Here is a 17,764-nt window from a genome sequence, read left to right as displayed (position 1 = left end):
GCTGCAGGGTGCCGGGATACCCACTGGGTTAGATGTGGAAAGGAGTAATGGCACGTGAGTATTAAAGTTCCCCAATGTCTTTAAACGCACCTTGTTTTGTCTTTCAGATGCGAGATGCAGCGCCGACGGCCTCCGGAGCGTGCGAAGAGTTGGTAAGCTTTTGTCTTTCAGATGCCGGAATGCAGTGTGAAGACCTCCGGAGCGCACAAAGAGTAGGTAAGCCTTTGCCTTTCAGATGCCGGAATGCTAACCTGTTCTTTCTTGTCTTTATAGGTGTTGCTGAAGACTGGATTCAGGATGGTAAGCCTTTTTCCTTAGGCCCAGGACCGGATGCAGAAGACACGATGAGCGTTCTGCTGCAGAGGGTGCAGAATAACGCAAAGCAAGATTCATCCACCGGGTGTGGTTTAAATAGCCTCCTGTAGTGCTTAGGTGTCTCCTTCCACAGCCACGCCTAAGTAAGAAAAGAGTTCCTGGTAAAAAAAGAGTTCCTGCCTTCCAGAAGAGTTCCAGTGTTCTGAATCTAGGGAGTGGCTCCAGCCCCACCCAACAGGAAAAGTAGTTCCAAACAGAAGAGGATCAGAGGCTCAACTGGCAGGCAAGTAAGCAGCATGGTCTGCTGCAGGTAAGTCCACCCAAGCATTATGAGCCCGGCGCTTCCAGCGCTGGGACTGGGCATATTTATGAGCCTGGTGCCACTGGCGCCAGGACTGGGTCCAAAAGGTCCCAATTGGGACTGGTTGACACTCGGAACCTGGGTTATGGATCTGCTTCCAAGGGAGTTAGGAAAACCCTGACCTTTTGGAAGCAGAGATCATGACACTAGGGCTCCTTTATAATAGCATTAGGACAACTACATTACCCAGCACAGATATCACAAGAGTGTCTTGCAGTAACGATCTTGGAAGACTGGTCTGTTCTGAACCTCTCAGAACATGTTTCTGAGTTTGTTGTGAACTGTTTGACTTGCCAGCACTTTACTGCTGGACATACTTTAAGAACACTGAGAGGAGCAATACCACGTCCTAATGGACAATTTCAGCATTTGCATATCAATTATGTAGATTTGCTCCAAATTTGTAATGGCTACAGATACATGCTAGTAGTCATATGTCCCTTTTGCCGATGGATTGAAGCAGGTCTATGCACACATCCTAATGCCACATGTGTAGCGAAGTGCCTCGTACATGAGGTATTTCCCAAGTGGGGAGTATGCAAAGTGCTCAGGTCTGACAATGGACCGCATTTTGTAAATGAAGTATTTGAGCACATCACTCTCTTACTGGCTGTAAAGGACAAATTCTCCTCCCCTTATCACCTGCAAGTGAACAGCAATTGGGAATGCCTCAACGGCCTCCTCAAGGAGAAAATTACCAAGCTACAAGTGACCCTGAAAAAAGAATGTCTCCATTGCCTTCCTTTGGCCCTATTTACATTCCACAATCAGCCGGGCTCAGACCATCACCCGACTCTACATGAGCTGGTGATGGGTCACTGCATGTGCATACCCCTTGCTACTCCCACTCGAGCACAAACAGACGCAAATAGTGTTGCAAATGTTTTGGGAAACAAATGCATGATTATTTGATTGCTATGATGGATTCTGTTAAAGGAACAGCTTCGAGCGTGGCAATGGAGGTCAAAGAAGACTGAAGACAAGAAACAAGTTCATTGCGACAAACAGTTACAGTCATTAAAAAAAAAAATCCGTTGTACAAGGTCATCTGAGGGAGCCTTGTTGGATAATGGCATATGCCACATTTTAACAGACCTTTTATAGTAGAAGGATCTACCCCAACGGCTGTCAAGGTGATAGGGAAAAGAGCTTGGCTGCACTTGGAAGACATCAAACTCTATAGAGAAAAGACCCCCCTGCAGATGAACCCTGAGCCCGAAGATGAAGAAGAGATGAGACAAGTGCAGCGGTGGTCTACGACGAGGAGAAATCAACAGCAAGAACAATACAATATCAATTTTGTATAAACTTTTAAAATATTCAGCCAAGAATATCCTTTTTGATAACACTTGCTTAAAAGACTTGAAGGCGTCATACCTGCATAGCACAAAAGAAGATCAGAACATGTTGCCTATAACAACAATATTTATATATTACAATTTTTTATATTTTGTCTTTGACTTATGTGTACTAATCCCCTTTTAGGAGCTTGGAACATTGAGTTTGTCTTCAACATCAAGGTGTATCTTATTTTTTTTTACTAGAGTTTTCTTGCAATAGTAAAACGGTTTTATCATTAAGACATTCATTTTTCCTGTAAATATTTCTTTCTTTTTTTGAACTTTTATTGTTGAAGAAAGAACAAGAAGGACTTTTGTGACAAGTGGAAAAAATGTGATTATTCAATCATATTGGATATTTGCTTCTAGCACTTAGAAGAAATAATATAACTGGTTATTTGCAGAAAGTAGATACATTAGCTATAATGCTTATAGCAATATTTTATTTACATTTTTTAGCCTTTATTTTATTATTCTCATGGAATTGAGAGAATTGGTCCTTTATAACTTAGTTCAACCAGTATATAGAAATGCATCTTTTGTTATAATGACAAATGAAGTGTTTACAAGGGAGTCACCTGTGGTAAATACACAGACAAAACAATTGAAAAGAAGCATTCCAGATGATCATGTGCACATGAATAAATATATATCTGATTACGCTCATGTTGCCAATAATTTATGGTATCAGCACATGAGTAAAGTGGGGAAAGAGACGTCTGAAGAGAGCTGCTGTGTGTGTTCCCTTATTCCCTATGCCATGAGCGCTTCCAGAACATATGTAGCCATAGAGGTATCAGAACATTATGCACACTGTCTAGCGCACCTAGCACTTTACACAACCAGGGTGCAGTTTCAAGGAAGATGGGTTACCCTGTGATGGATGTGAAAGAAGATGTTCCCTTATGAGAATAGTTACATTTGTGCTCAAAAGCCTACATGCAATTGCTCCCAAATTCGGGAAGTCTATGTTCCATAGTCACAATAGGTTTGCCAGCCCCAGTAGAGATAAAAGGTTTCTTACCCTAAACACAGAAGGAGGGAAAACTGCTTTTTGTCCAAGTCAATGGTAGCCTTTGATAACGTACCAGATGAACATTCTTAACGCCCCTTGTTTCTCCCAGGTTGTAGGCAAACACAAATGCAAAATGCTTACAAACAACCAGGTCGGAGTTGCTGCAAAAAATCGATGCAGCAGTGAAGGGCTTTAATGCACTAAAGGGAGAGCTATGAGCAATCTGGTTTATGACTCTCCAAAATAGATACGTCCTTGATTTAATAACTGCCATAGAATGGGGTATGTGTGAAAATATTGGGTCTTCTTGCCGCACATAAATACCCTCCAACAATGAGGGGAATGGACTTGTCAGAGACCATAGTCATAGACACAATCAATTCTAACCTTCCTTCTGTAGTCTTTCTTCTCAATCTTTCCTCTGCTTTCGATATGGTCAACCACACCATCCTGCTCAACCAGCTCTGTAATAACCTGTGTAACACTGATCAGGGCCTAGCCTGGCTGACCTCCTTTCTCACTGATCGACCCTCCCAGGTCCAACTGGCGTCCTTCCTGTCTTCTATCTCTCTCTAACTGTGGTGTTCCCCATGGGTCTAATCGTTCTCCCTGGCTGTTCAACCAATACCTAGCATCTCTTGCCCACCGCATAGCTGCCCTGTGGTCCAACTTTCAGTGGTATGCGGATGACACTCAGCTCTCCTTCAGGCTCCCCTCAACCACCTCTACTCCTTCTCTCAGACTGAGAACCTCCTCATCGGAACACAAGCTCCCTCCTTTCCTCTCACTCTCTGCCCGCCCAACCTGGGCCCTCTTCCTGCTCCTACCTGTGAGGCTAAGAACCACAGGGTCATCTTCAACTCCACACCTTCCTTCTCTCCTCACATTTTGGATGTCTCTAAGAAGTCAAACTACCAGCTGCACCTCCTTAGAGGTATTTTTCCCTTCCTCACTTTTCCCCAGAAGCTCACTGTCTCCAGAGCTCTGGTTCTCTCTAGGCTGGACTACTGCAACAGCCTCTTTCTAAATCTTCCTACCTCTACTCCCCGTCCTCTACAACTCATCCAGAACAGGACTGCGAGCCTAGTCCTTGGCCTCAAGCCCAGGGATCGTATCTCTCCAGCTCTGAAATCCCTTCACTGGCTCCCAGTGGCGGCAAGGATCAAGTTCAAGACCCTTTGCATTGTCCACTGAGCTTTCTGGGGACTGGGACCACAATACCTCCAACTCTCTCTTCCTAAATATCTGCCTTCTCAAGCTCTTTGCTCTTCCACCTCCAACTCTCAGAGTTTCAGTCGCTTTTCTAAGCAAAGATTTGGGGGCATATCTCTTTCTTTGTCTGGGGTCTCCCTCTGGAACAGCCTTCCTGCCTCTCTGAAACTTGAGCACAACCATCTCTGGTTTTGGAAGCAACTCAAGACCTTTCTCTTTGCTTCTGCCTCTCTCTTCCTCTACCTTGCTGATCACGTGCCTGATCCATGCACTGGTCACCTGGTCCCCCTCTGAATTCGGGCCCAGGTCCCGGCTGGTCCAGCTGCATTTCCTGCACTGCTTTTGGCTCCCCTGCACTGGTGGTCTGTATCTGTAACCCTACAGTCCCCTCCCTTGCACTTACTCGCCGCCCGCTGGTTCACTTATTAGTACCTATACTTGCCACCCATTGGCTGCACTCTTGTTTTTCTCCTTTGCTCCACACTTCTCTATCCTCCCCCCACCCTCTGCACTTCCCCCCCACTTCCCTGCTCTTGCGCGATCTGAGTGACACAAGGCCTAGTAAGATTGTTGTTTTTTCTTCCCTATTGTTTCCCCCTCCTTGTCTTGTCCCACCTAGAAACACTTGTTTACAGGTGCATTATGAATTCCATATATCATAACATATGTTGACAGAATCGCATATGAAAATGGTAGAGGAGGTAGATGTAACTGAGGACGATAATTGGTTAACTCACCTGTTCTAATGGATCCCCACCTGGTTAGCTAATGTGTTCAGGATACTAATAGCCGTAGCAGTATTCCTACTAGTGGTATTTTGCATTGTAAAATTAGCAATTAATGGCTGCAAGAAGGCTACCAAAGGGGCCGTTGGAATGGAAGTAGTAATACATTTAAATACTCATGTACATGGGTGTACTCAAACAGACAATGTACCTCGTGACCACGTAAGGGAGAGCCCTATTATTCATCCAGGTTCAAAATGTACTTATCCCTAGGACCCACATAATTACATTGGACAATGGGTATATTGTGATACCAATGGGGATTGCTGCTATCTGGCATGGAGCGTAGATGAATATATAGGACGAGCAGGCAACCTGTGGGGGATGACTAAAGTATGGACATCTAAACTACCATAAAGGGAGTTAAGGAGGATGTGGTTGAGGACTTAACCAGAGGGGAGGGACTGTTGAGGGACAGATGAACATGTCATCTATAGCTGCTGGTCCTCCCCCGGTACAATACCACAGGTGAGAAATGTTATTCACATAGGCAACCGTATCGCCCATACCCGAAGTAGGTACAGCAAATTATGAACACAATGTGAGCTAAGATAGTGAGAAGGACCAAACTGATGATAGAACCATAAATACACATCCGCTAGACATAATGCACATGTGCACTCAGCATGAAGAAAATGCACTAGGTGAAATATGCATTTATACTCAAAGAATATTAATATTCGTAGACTTCGTATTGAGCGACGAAGACCTATGTTGGTCTCGAATGATGACGGGCGACAAAACTTCGTGGATGATAGCCACCTACAAACTTTTGCAGCACATAGAAAAGTCTCTCCTCCCGAATAAACCAGTCGACCAACGCCGAAGGTGCACAGACAACACACTTGAGTGCCTGAACCTTGCAGGAACTTTGCAGGAACTCGTTTTGACTCTCTCAAAACTTCGTCTGAACTCTCCTCACCTTTTGTAAGACTTTCATTTCAGTTAGTTTTATGACAGATACGGAAAGACTTTTGGAATTTGAACAATCTGATTTGTAACTTCTTTTGTAAAAATCAAATTTGATTAATATACAAAAATAAAATAAAACAATAAAAAAATATTAATATTGCAACCCTAAAGAAATTAATAATATAACATAAACAATATATAAGCTGAATGCAACACTAACACACAAGTATAGCTCACTAATACAGAAATGCAGTAGTAATGGACAGTCATCTTTTCCAAAATGGAAGTCACAGCGGGCCTTGTTAGCATGTTAAAGCCTTCAGGCTTCACTAGAATATAAAATGCTAAAATTACAAAAATACAGATCCATGCAGAGCTCAGACAGTAGCTCAGAGCCTATGCAAAGGTTACAGAGAACTTAAGGAGGGTTTCAGCATTGCAGAGAGCAGCACAAGATTAGGATTCCCAAGACGCAAGAAGTATACTCCCAAATTAATTAAAGTCTGGAAGAGCACAACTGAACATTGTGTGCCAGGTGCAGGACAATTATAAATTAGAAGGCCCCATGAAGAATAAGCTTAAGAATGTCCCCAGTGAAAGAAAAGACTGTTACATTTTTCTAATTAATATGAGTTCAAAACACTCATAAATGCAGGGTGAAATTATTCCTAACGCGGTCCCCTCACAAGTGAACTATCATTCAAGAACACTGTCTATTCATTAGTACAGACACAAATAAGACAACTGCTTTACTGCTTACACATATTCCCAGACATGAGGCAGTTTACATGGTTAATTACAAAGCTGGTCACCCTGGCTAATGGCCTAGGAGAGGAGGGATGGTATTGTTACGCTCACCTGGTTCCCACAGGGGCGTCGATCGGACCCGGACACCTGCGGTCTCCACCAACGTGATGCGTAGTGAAGAGATGACAGTCTGGACTGGCCCGCTTAATCTTGTCTGCTGGACTCGTAGAAGTATTCTCCTGCAAGTGGAGAAAGGGATTTAGCCACCCGTGGACTTTAGTGATGGCCCCCCAACAGTTCTCGTTCTCCCCACTAATCACCTCCGATATTCCCTTTTGGTAACCTCACCTTATGTTTTTAAATGATGAGTTCTCCATCCTGCATGGCATGCAGGGGCGCGTAGATACCAGTTACTTCACTGGGTTGAAGGTACTGGAGGAGTTCCAGAGGAATATTGACTCCAGTGTCTATAAAATTCAAAGAGTTCAATATGTCCGATGTTCACTCTTGTTCCATTCCCTCGTTAGGTTGCAGCTGGGTCCAAAAGAATTTTGCCTGGAGGCAGCTGATGGCGTTCAGGTAAGAGTCTGTATTACCAAACACTGTCCGGTAAACGTTGCATGAGTTTGACTTGCTGTTTTCTCTCCCTTTATAGGTGCGGCATAGGCAGATGCAGCGAATTAAAGAATAATACCTCCGGTGGTAAAGCAGGTAAGCCTATAGTGACAAAGAAATTGTCCTTGTTGGTTTTCTCAGCTCACCTTGTTTTTCCTTTTGTTTTCCCCCCAGGTGCTGGGTTTCGACGAAGAAAATGATGGAGGCAGCGCCGAGTCGAAAGATGCAGTGGATTGGTGAGTATAACGCGGCGCTGCTGCTGGAGAAGCGACGCGTGCTGAAATAATGTCCTTTCCAGGCTCAGAGATGTGCTGGGTCCGGAATGAGGTAAGGAATCAAATAATGTCTGGGATCTAACCTCTTCTCCTTTCTCTGCCTTTTGTCTAGGAGCTCTGGATTCGAGGCGGGCATGGCAGAAGACTGGATGCTGACTTGCAGACACAATGAGCATCACGCTGCTGGATGCAGAATAACGCAAAGCATGGGCTGCTGTTCGGGCATGGTTTAAATAGCCTGCAAAGTAGTCCCAGGTAAGAAGTTCCCCAGAACCACACCCGAGTGAAAAATAGTCCCTGTAATAAAATAGTCCCATCCAGGCCTCACGTTGGCTTGGACTCATTTGCAGCATGGTCTGCATAAGGTAAGTAAAGTTTATGAGCCTGGCGCCTGTGGCGCCAGTAGCAAAACAAAAGAGTTGATGGCTGGAAGGTTTAGAATAAATCTTGACCTCTGGCATTGCTCTGACAACCCTCCAGACCATCGTTCTTCGCCTGCCAAGCCATTACAAAAGGGGAAAAACCATATGCAAATCAGGCTTGGTCCCACCCCCAAAGGGGTAGTCCAGCCCGAACTGCTAGGTCACATCCCTTTTGCACGAGACCACAAGCATCCCCAGACATGTTTCAGCCTTGTTGGGCATCATCAGTGAGGAGTAGCTTGGGTCTCTAGGCCCAGCAGGCAAGGGACCCACGTCTGGGCATACCCTTCCCACTCGGGGTGACAATAGCAAAACAAAAGAGTTGATGGCTGGAAGGTTTAGAATAAATCTTGACCTCTGGCATTGCTCTGGGCAACCCTCCAGACCATCGTTCTTCGCCTGCCAAGCCATTACAAAAGGGGAAAAACCATATGCAAATCAGGCTTGGTCCCACCCCCAAAGGGGTAGTCCAGCCCGAACTGCTAGGTCACATCCCTTTTGCACGAGACCACAAGCATCCCCAGACATGTTTCAGCCTTGTTGGGCGTCATCAGTGAGGAGTAGCTTGGGTCTCTAGGCCCAGCAGGCAAGGGACCCACGTCTGGGCATACCCTTCCCACTCGGGGTGACAATAGCAAAACAAAAGAGTTGATGGCTGGAAGGTTTAGAATAAATCTTGACCTCTGGCATTGCTCTGGGCAACCCTCCAGACCATCGTTCTTCGCCTGCCAAGCCATTACAAAAGGGGAAAAACCATATGCAAATCAGGCTTGGTCCCACCCCCAAAGGGGTAGTCCAGCCCGAACTGCTAGGTCACATCCCTTTTGCACGAGACCACAAGCATCCCCAGACATGTTTCAGCCTTGTTGGGCGTCATCAGTGAGGAGTAGCTTGGGTCTCTAGGCCCAGCAGGCAAGGGACCCACGTCTGGGCATACCCTTCCCACTCGGGGTGACAATAGCAAAACAAAAGAGTTGATGGCTGGAAGGTTTAGAATAAATCTTGACCTCTGGCATTGCTCTGGGCAACCCTCCAGACCATCGTTCTTCGCCTGCCAAGCCATTACAAAAGGGGAAAAACCATATGCAAATCAGGCTTGGTCCCACCCCCAAAGGGGTAGTCCAGCCCGAACTGCTAGGTCACATCCCTTTTGCACGAGACCACAAGCCAGGACTGATTTCTATGATGAGCCTGGCGCCTAAGGCGCCAGGACTGAATCCAAACAGCCCCCAGCCGGGGCTGTTGGGGTTTTAATGAGTATCTGGATGCCTGCTCCCAGGGCTGATGGACTCGATCCGGATGCCCGGGGGTAGGCATCATGACAGGTATTCTCTTGAACCAAGGGAAAGCAGTCTGCAGACCTCACTCCCCCACTCCCATTTTGGATCATGGTTTGATGACTTGTCAGTTGCTCAAGGTTGGTCAGTGTAAAGCCAACCAATCAGAACTCTTGATGAATTACTACCCATTACATATTAAGCAGCCAATGTTTTGCCTTGTTGACGATGTATTTTTGTTATCAATTTAGGGGTGGCCCCAGGAGAAGCCAGTAGATAAGTATTAAACAATCACAGAAGTAACCCCTATATAAGATATATATATATATATATATATATATATATAGATGTCTCTATTGACAAATCCCCTCTCCCTGTAGGTTTTGTATTATGATTTTGTATTTTTAATTTTATTTGTGATTTACATAACAGCTTACACCAAGGTGCTGCACATTTGCCAATTTACAGTGCAATAATAATGATTACAAAAAGAAAATACATACAAATCAGTATCTAAGAATAAATCATAGACATTAAATTACAATTGAAAACAAGATACAAAATGCAGGTTTGAAGAAGATAGTTCTTTAAGGAAGCGTGAAACAGAGGATTGGACAGAATATGTCAAAGAAAAAGAGGTAGGGCATTCCAGGGGAGTGGAGCCATCAAAGAAAAGGAATGAAAACACGACTGAGCACAAGGAGGATGGGGAACTGATACTAATAATTGGGATTGGGATCAAAGAACACGAGAGGGCAGATAAACAGAAGCCAAGTAACTAGGGGCAAGACCACAAAGAGATTTACAAACAATACAAATAAAGTTTTATTTAAGTCGAGAATGAAAAGATAGCCAACCAAAAGAAGATATAGAAGCAGAAGTAGAATCACAAGGAGAAAGCATGTACAAGAGGTGAATTGAGGCAGTAAAAACAGATTTTAAGGGGCAAGACGGGAAACCAGAAGACCAAAAAGTACAGCAGCACAGTAGAATAAGCATGAGAAGCAGTATAGAAATTAGGAAGATTAGAAGGAGGAAACTGGACAAAAAATGGAGGGGAAGGGGAATAGTAGAGGCTGGAAAGAAATGAACTTCGTTTCTTGAAGCATTAAGAACTAGAAAAGGATTAGACATTCAGGCCCCAATAGCACAAAGGCAGACTGAGTGATTACTAAGAATAACAGGTGAAAAAGAGGAGAAGGAAAGAAAGAGCAGAGTATCGTCAGCATAGAACTGGTGAAATAACCCAAAAGAAGAAATAATAGAAGCAAGTCGGGATGTGTATAAAGAAAAGACAAAAGGGCCAAGAACAGATCCTTGTAAAATATCACGAGAAAGAGGGAGAAATTCTGAACAAACACAGCCCATGACACTGAGTAGGTACGGTTTGATAAAAAATAGTGAACCCAAGATAGTACTGATTCAGAGAACCCAAAAGAAGAGGGGGACTGTAGAAGTAAAGTATGATCCACTGTGTCAAAAGCAGCAGAAAGATCTAAGAGTATGAGAACAGACAAATGTTTAGAGTAACAAGAAGTTACTAAAGAATCACAGACCGATAGAAGAGCAGTTTCAGTAGAATATTTAGTTTAAAAGATTGTTGTGCATGAAGAGCTCTGGGAGCTGCATCCAAAGGCTGCAACTGTATAATTGACACCTCAGCAGCCACCATTGTCATGACTAGGCACAGCTTATATTTACAGGTTACCATGACACCAGGCTGCTAGGGTCCATCATTATTATCTTTTGAACGAGGGGCATAGACAATATAACAGTCTCCTGTGCCTATTGGACCTTTGTGTGCCAGCCTCTGTCAGGAATGCAAATCTGACCTTTGACCTTGCCCTGCTCCCACTGTAGGGCAGTTGCTGGATTTGTCAGGATATGGCCACAGCAAAGGCACATGCGTGAACTGTGATTTTGGCATGGACCCTAAAAAAAAGGGGTCTGATTAGCAGGTATCCCTTTTAGAAACAAAATCACTCGTGTAATTGTATTATAATTGTATTAGTAAAAATCTAAAAGTTCAGGCTATTCCACCCTCACCAGATAGCATTTTGTTACAACATCATACTCCGACATGCAAAACCTGCAGAATGTCACATGCACACATATCAAATTGCAGTGCAGGTCTCCATCATTATATTTCACACACTCACAATGTACTTATTATAAAACATTTGATAATGCTTGTCTTGCATTTTGATTACATATATAACCCCCAAAACTATTGAAGGGTACTCCATCAGGACAAAATATGTTGATATTTTTACTCTAAATGTTGTAGTGTGATACTGAAGACATGGGACATCATGAAAAAGAGGGAGAGATTCTGAACAAACACAGCCCATGACACTGAGTAGGTACGGTTTGATAAAAAAAAGAGTGAAACCAAGATGGTACTGATCCAGAGAACCCGAAAGAAGAGTGTCTGTCGAAGTAAAGCAGCTAAGGTCCATAATTAGTATCTTTTGAACCAGGGGCATAGACAATATAAAAGCCACATGTGCCTATTGGACCTTTGTGTTCCAGCCTCTGTCAGGAATGCAAATCTGACCTTTGACCTTGCCCTGCTCCCACTGTAGGGCAGTTGCTGGATTTGTCCAGATATGGCAACAGCAAAGGCACATGCATGAACTGTGATTTTGGCATGGACCATTATAAAAGGGGGTCTGATTAGCAGGCATCCCTTTTAGAAACAAAATCACTCATATAATTGTATAAGTACAAATCTAAAAATTCAGGCTACCCCACCCTCACCAGATAGCATTTTGTCACAACATCATACACTGACATACAAAACCTGCAGAATGTCACATCCACACATAATAAATTGCAGTGCAGTAGGTCTCCTTCTTATATTTCACACACTCACAATTTACTTATTATACAACATTTGATAATGCTTGTGTTGCATTTTGATTACATATATAATCACCAAAACTATTGAAGGGTACTCCATCAGGACGAAATATGTTTATATTTTTATTCTAAATATTGTAGTGTGATACTAAATACATGCCCTGTTCTGAAATATATTTGAACATACATCAATTCACTGTTAATCATACAATCATACATGACTAATTTTACGTTCAACTGCAGTTCCTCACATCCATATACTACATGCAGCCAAGCCTTAAAACATGATATGCACCTTGGAAACATAATAAATAACTTTAATAAATCAACTTTATTTGGCAGATAGGTTAATTTCCTTTCACGTATTGGAGGTTATTGCCACCAACATGTAGAAGAATAATGCCAGAAATCAGAAACTGGTGTGACAACCTTCCACTTTCCTCCACGATGCTCATGCCAATTGACTGTAGCATTATAATATGGTAACATCATCAGCACTTGTCTTACATAGTTTTCCAAGCACAATATCCATGAATTTCCTAAAATGTTAATACATTTTTGACACATTGACATAAAAGGAGACATATTAACAAAGAGCAGTATACTTTTACTATATGTTGCACAACAAACACATACACAACCTTTACCAATAATAAATCACAATATGCCCAGTTCGAAAAAACAGTATAGTATATTTGAATAACACATGTCTGCACAGTTATTAAAAATAGGGCTACTCAGTTGATTTTTACACATGACATGTACTAGTTATGATACAATATAAGGAAGAAACATGACAACATAGCCACATCAATATGAAACAGTCATACACATATAGGAACTTTCTGCCATGCATATTTTTTCACAAATGCACACGAAATAACATGGTAACCACACCCACACAGTAATTTGGCACTGCTGTGTACCCCATACTGTACAGTAGCACTTGCTTGGCATCAAGTAAGGAAACTTTTTCACACTTTACAACTATAATAATATTAATTTATACTTTGAAACACACACACTCGCATGAACATACCTACTCTTGTTTCACTTTGTTTTCCATTGTTATTTAGGACAATATGGAGACCAAAGAAATGTGCACTGCTCTGGATAGAGATTCAGGATAGTTTACTTTCAAACTCTTTCTCTGTTATGCAAACTCAGTGATGCATGTTCATGCAACAGGCTTTTTACAGCTTTATGACATTTATGTTGCAGTAAAATATTTACATAGGTATTGCCACTGAGATCACGCAATATTTAAAAATTACAATTAGTCATTACTACATTACATGTACACATGTACCTATGCTCACCATTACGAAATTACACATTAATATTGGTAATTTACACAAAGCAATGAACGCTAATATGGACATATGAATAAATATGGACATATGTGATGATAATTTCACTGTCATCTTCCACTTAATGCGCATGTACCTACATGTACATACATTAATGTTAATCAGTATACACAGAGTACATATATGTAAGCACAAACATGTATGAACGTAATATTGAATCAAGTATCTGCCATAGCCCCTAAATAAACCTGTAAATACATGGAGGTGCACATACACAAATTAAAGTATGAACATTTAAACAAATATTTAGTAGATGGATTTATCAACAAGAGCAACGAATATTGAAAAAATACACTGACGCATTACTGCTTCATGTGTACATATGCACGCCTGATGAATGTATGCATATTAACACCTAGGTAAGCATAAACTATGCATCTATGTAGATCATTTTTTACACACATGTGCGTTATCAATGTATGTCGTGAGGAATATGAGGGTGTCCTCACTTCACTTCTTTCCCCAACATATCCTCCCCTCAGTTGGCCAGGGAAAGGCCATAGCTATCAGATCCTGACCCTGGGGGTAGATATGTGAGGGATGATCACCTGGGTGCAGGAGACATGGGGAGTGTGGGATAGAGCCCCCTTGGGTGAGACACAGTATCCCCCATTTCCATTTTCTAATTAGTCTAATATCACCCAGGCCTTTATAGGGTATTACCAGTACCTTCCCTATCTTTTACATAAATCATCTTCTAGTAAACACCAGTCAGGTACTTGGACGAAGAAGAGACACATCAAAGCCATACATCCTCTCTGTATTGATTCTTACACAAACAAACACCACTTTGGTACTGGGACGAGGAAGATGTAATAAAGACTGACAACAGACTACAGAACTAGTCCTACGCAGTCTAGTTGCGGAAGACCTAATCAAGCTGGAGGGATATTTAAAGGCCCGTACTAGAAGAAGAAGAGAGATGTGAATGAGAGAGCAGCTGTGTGGAAGCAAACCCCCGACAAGTCCAGAGAAACCAGTGAGGGATGCAGAGCAAGCACAGCGGGAAGCCAGATGGAAAGCAGGCCGGCACAAGAAAACTCTGCTGTTTCTTCCCTCTGTACCGGAGAGGCATCTACAGAAGCCGGGTGAGAACCGAAGCATCACCGCCAAACGAACCACAGCAGAGAAGGGGTTGGTGGAGTCACAGAGGCAGTGAGGTGCATCGGGAAACGTTGATACCAGTGAAGCAAATTGGTTATGAACTGACATGACGAGTAATGCTAACAAACAAAGCCAAACAGGTAAACATAAGTGAATGATTTTGATGAACATTGTTAAGAGGCAATCAAGCATTGCCAAGAGTCAAGCAAGCACTGCCAAGAGTCCAGCAGATAATATTGCATATTACTGAAAGAAATGAATGATTGAGAAATGAAAACCTGTATACAAGAGAAACCTGTAAAAAGAGGTGCTAGATGCTTTGGTCAAGTGACCTGAAACAGTGAATACGTTTCCTAGCAGGAGAGTGTTTTGGGAAGCTTATGATGACTGATGAAACAGAACTATAACAGTAACTGGGTTTCCTAGCATGAGAGTGCACTGGGAAGCTTATGTTGGTCTTTATAGGTAAAAGCTACTAAATAAGTGAATGGCGACAAAGCAAGAGATAATACAGCTTCAAGGGCACGTGAAAGGATAATAAGTCAAGTCTCACTGTGAAGCTGGAACTGTGGCAAGAGAACTATGAAGCAGATACAAGTAAGGTGTGTTGGTTGCATGACCTGTAATCGGTGGACCGTGCGTTCTGACAACTGCGCCTATACAGAGTACACCCACCTAAGAAAAAGCCACTTTGTGATTGAATAAAGGAAAACCTGTGTGAACTGAAATTGAGGAACTGAACTTTATAAATTAGTGAAAGGTAACCAAACCGGAAGAGCTGGGAAGTATCCCTACAAATTGTGTTATTTTGGAACATTGAAAGACTTGAAAGCTTGGGGAAGGTGACCCCTCTTGTGTAAAGTTTACTATTTCAACCTTGGGGAAGGGAAACATCTTTCCCACCCAAGAGCTGGAAGAAGCTCTGAACCTTTAATTTGAACACTTCTCATTTCACATCCCTACACATTGTATACAATTAGATGTGAAGGCAAGTATAGGTTTTGGACACAGGCAGACATTTGTTTTGGACTTCCTGGCACAGTCTATCATTAGTTTTATTTTGGTAGGGAAATCCCATCTTAGCATAGCGCCAGTTGGGCCTTTTTTCCCCCCAACTCCCCTGTTTTTGTTAATAAAAGTTTATAGCCCAAATTCGATTGAGTTTTCTCTGTCTCCTTTGTGATGCCGTCACAATGTACATTTGCTGTTTATGCTTATACAGTGACACATGTATATTCACCTGCCCTTTTATGATATTAGGGCATTTAAGTTCTAGTGAAATACTTACAAGATGTACTTTTTAACTTCTTTATATAATTGTAGAACAAAGACAGTACTCACTGAATTATATGTACACATACTTGTATGAAAATAAACATTATACACTATAATTGGTAACATACACGATGCACTGTATGCTAATATGTACATACATAATTAGTAATGCAATGTTATCAACATATACATGCTAAAACACATGTAGCTAAATGTACATACATTACTGATATCCAGTGAAAATATTGCAAGCTAAAATGTAGTCAGTTAAACAATTTTGGTATTGTAGTTGGAGTTACGGCAGGGGTTAGGGAATATGGTTATGGTAATTGTGGAGGGCTGGTGATTGTCTAGTTTTATGAGGTGTTTGAGCCATTGGTACAGTCTTGTACTTCTGTGTTTTAAATATTGCTTTATTTTCTGACTTTAGTACTTGCAACATTTTCACACTTTACATTGCTTTTATAAAATGACAACATTTTGAAAACCACATTTTGCTGTCTACTTTTTCACATGACTTTATTTTTCCCAGGGACATTTTCATATAGAACCACATTAATGTGTCATTTGTTTTGGTGTTACCAGTAAGTCAGCAATAAACACAAAGCATGTATGCAAACATTTTACAAAGTCAATTTCCAACAAACACTTAAAATGTAAGACAAGAACACCACACAAGCATAACAAAAGTTGTATTTAGTTGACAATTACATTTCAAATATTTACAAAGTATTTCTCAATACTGTTAAATGTTTTACAATGCCGTATTACTATAGTTATTTAATATTCATTCATGTAATATTTTATGTTTTATAAATTTTATAAAGAAAACATCAAATCATCCAGAGAAATACAAAACATGTCATTAACAGATATTAGGAACGTGCTGCAAACAAAAAAAGGAAAATAATTTGAAAAGCACCACCATCACACTTGTATGTAACATTGTGTTATTATGAACATGAAAGTAATGTAAAGACATTTTCAAAACATTAAGATTTTATATTTTTGTTTTTTAATTTCATTTCAGCTGTAAACCATAAAGTTACCTGAAGTACAAAAAATAGAAGAAACAACATATGGCACTGCATGAAAAAAATTGCAGCCGTAAAAACATAAACATCACAAAAAAGAAAGAAAACAGCAGGACATTTTGGATGTGAAACACCAGAGAATCCAATATTGCACCACATTTAACAACCCAGGAGAAACTGCCCAATATAATACCCATAGCACCTTTTACAGCTCAAGATCAACCAGAGAGTCCAATAATAGTGACACATTCAACCAACCAAGAGAAAACAGTGAACAAAACAAGTGCAACACCATTGTCTGCTGTAGAGATACTATATTGAAAATTCACCACATTTCCCAGCACATGAGATACCATAATTTAAAAAAGCACTTGCTGGAAAGTAGTATACATCGAAACTTATGCAGTAAATAGATTAATCATTAAATATATCCCAGCATATTTATTTAACACTTAAAAGTTCTTATTTTGCAATTGAAGCATTTTACTTAATGTTCATAATGGAGTAAACAATGTAACATGTTAGAAAACTGCATGCTGTCGTATAAATGTAATATTACTAAATACGATTGCTTACTATTACTATTGTAAAATGATTACCTGTTAATGTTAGTACTATTAAAAATTATGTAAGATGTTAGTAAACTATATAACTATATACTATTTTAAAACTGTACTATTACTAAAACAATATCTTACAACATAATTAAATATGTACATAAAGATATATGTTTTACTGTATACAGCATTTTTATGCCTTTTGTAAACTCTGCTATTCATGTGCTTGAAACAAGTACCATAACTACCCCTGCAATCGAAACAACCAACAAAAAAGACATGTGTT

Source organism: Ambystoma mexicanum, chromosome 6p (genome assembly GCF_040938575.1).
Source record: "Ambystoma mexicanum isolate Mex_15411 chromosome 6p, UKY_AmexF1_1, whole genome shotgun sequence".
Taxonomy (NCBI): Eukaryota; Metazoa; Chordata; class Amphibia; order Caudata; family Ambystomatidae; genus Ambystoma; species Ambystoma mexicanum.
This window is presented reverse-complemented; position numbering follows the sequence as displayed.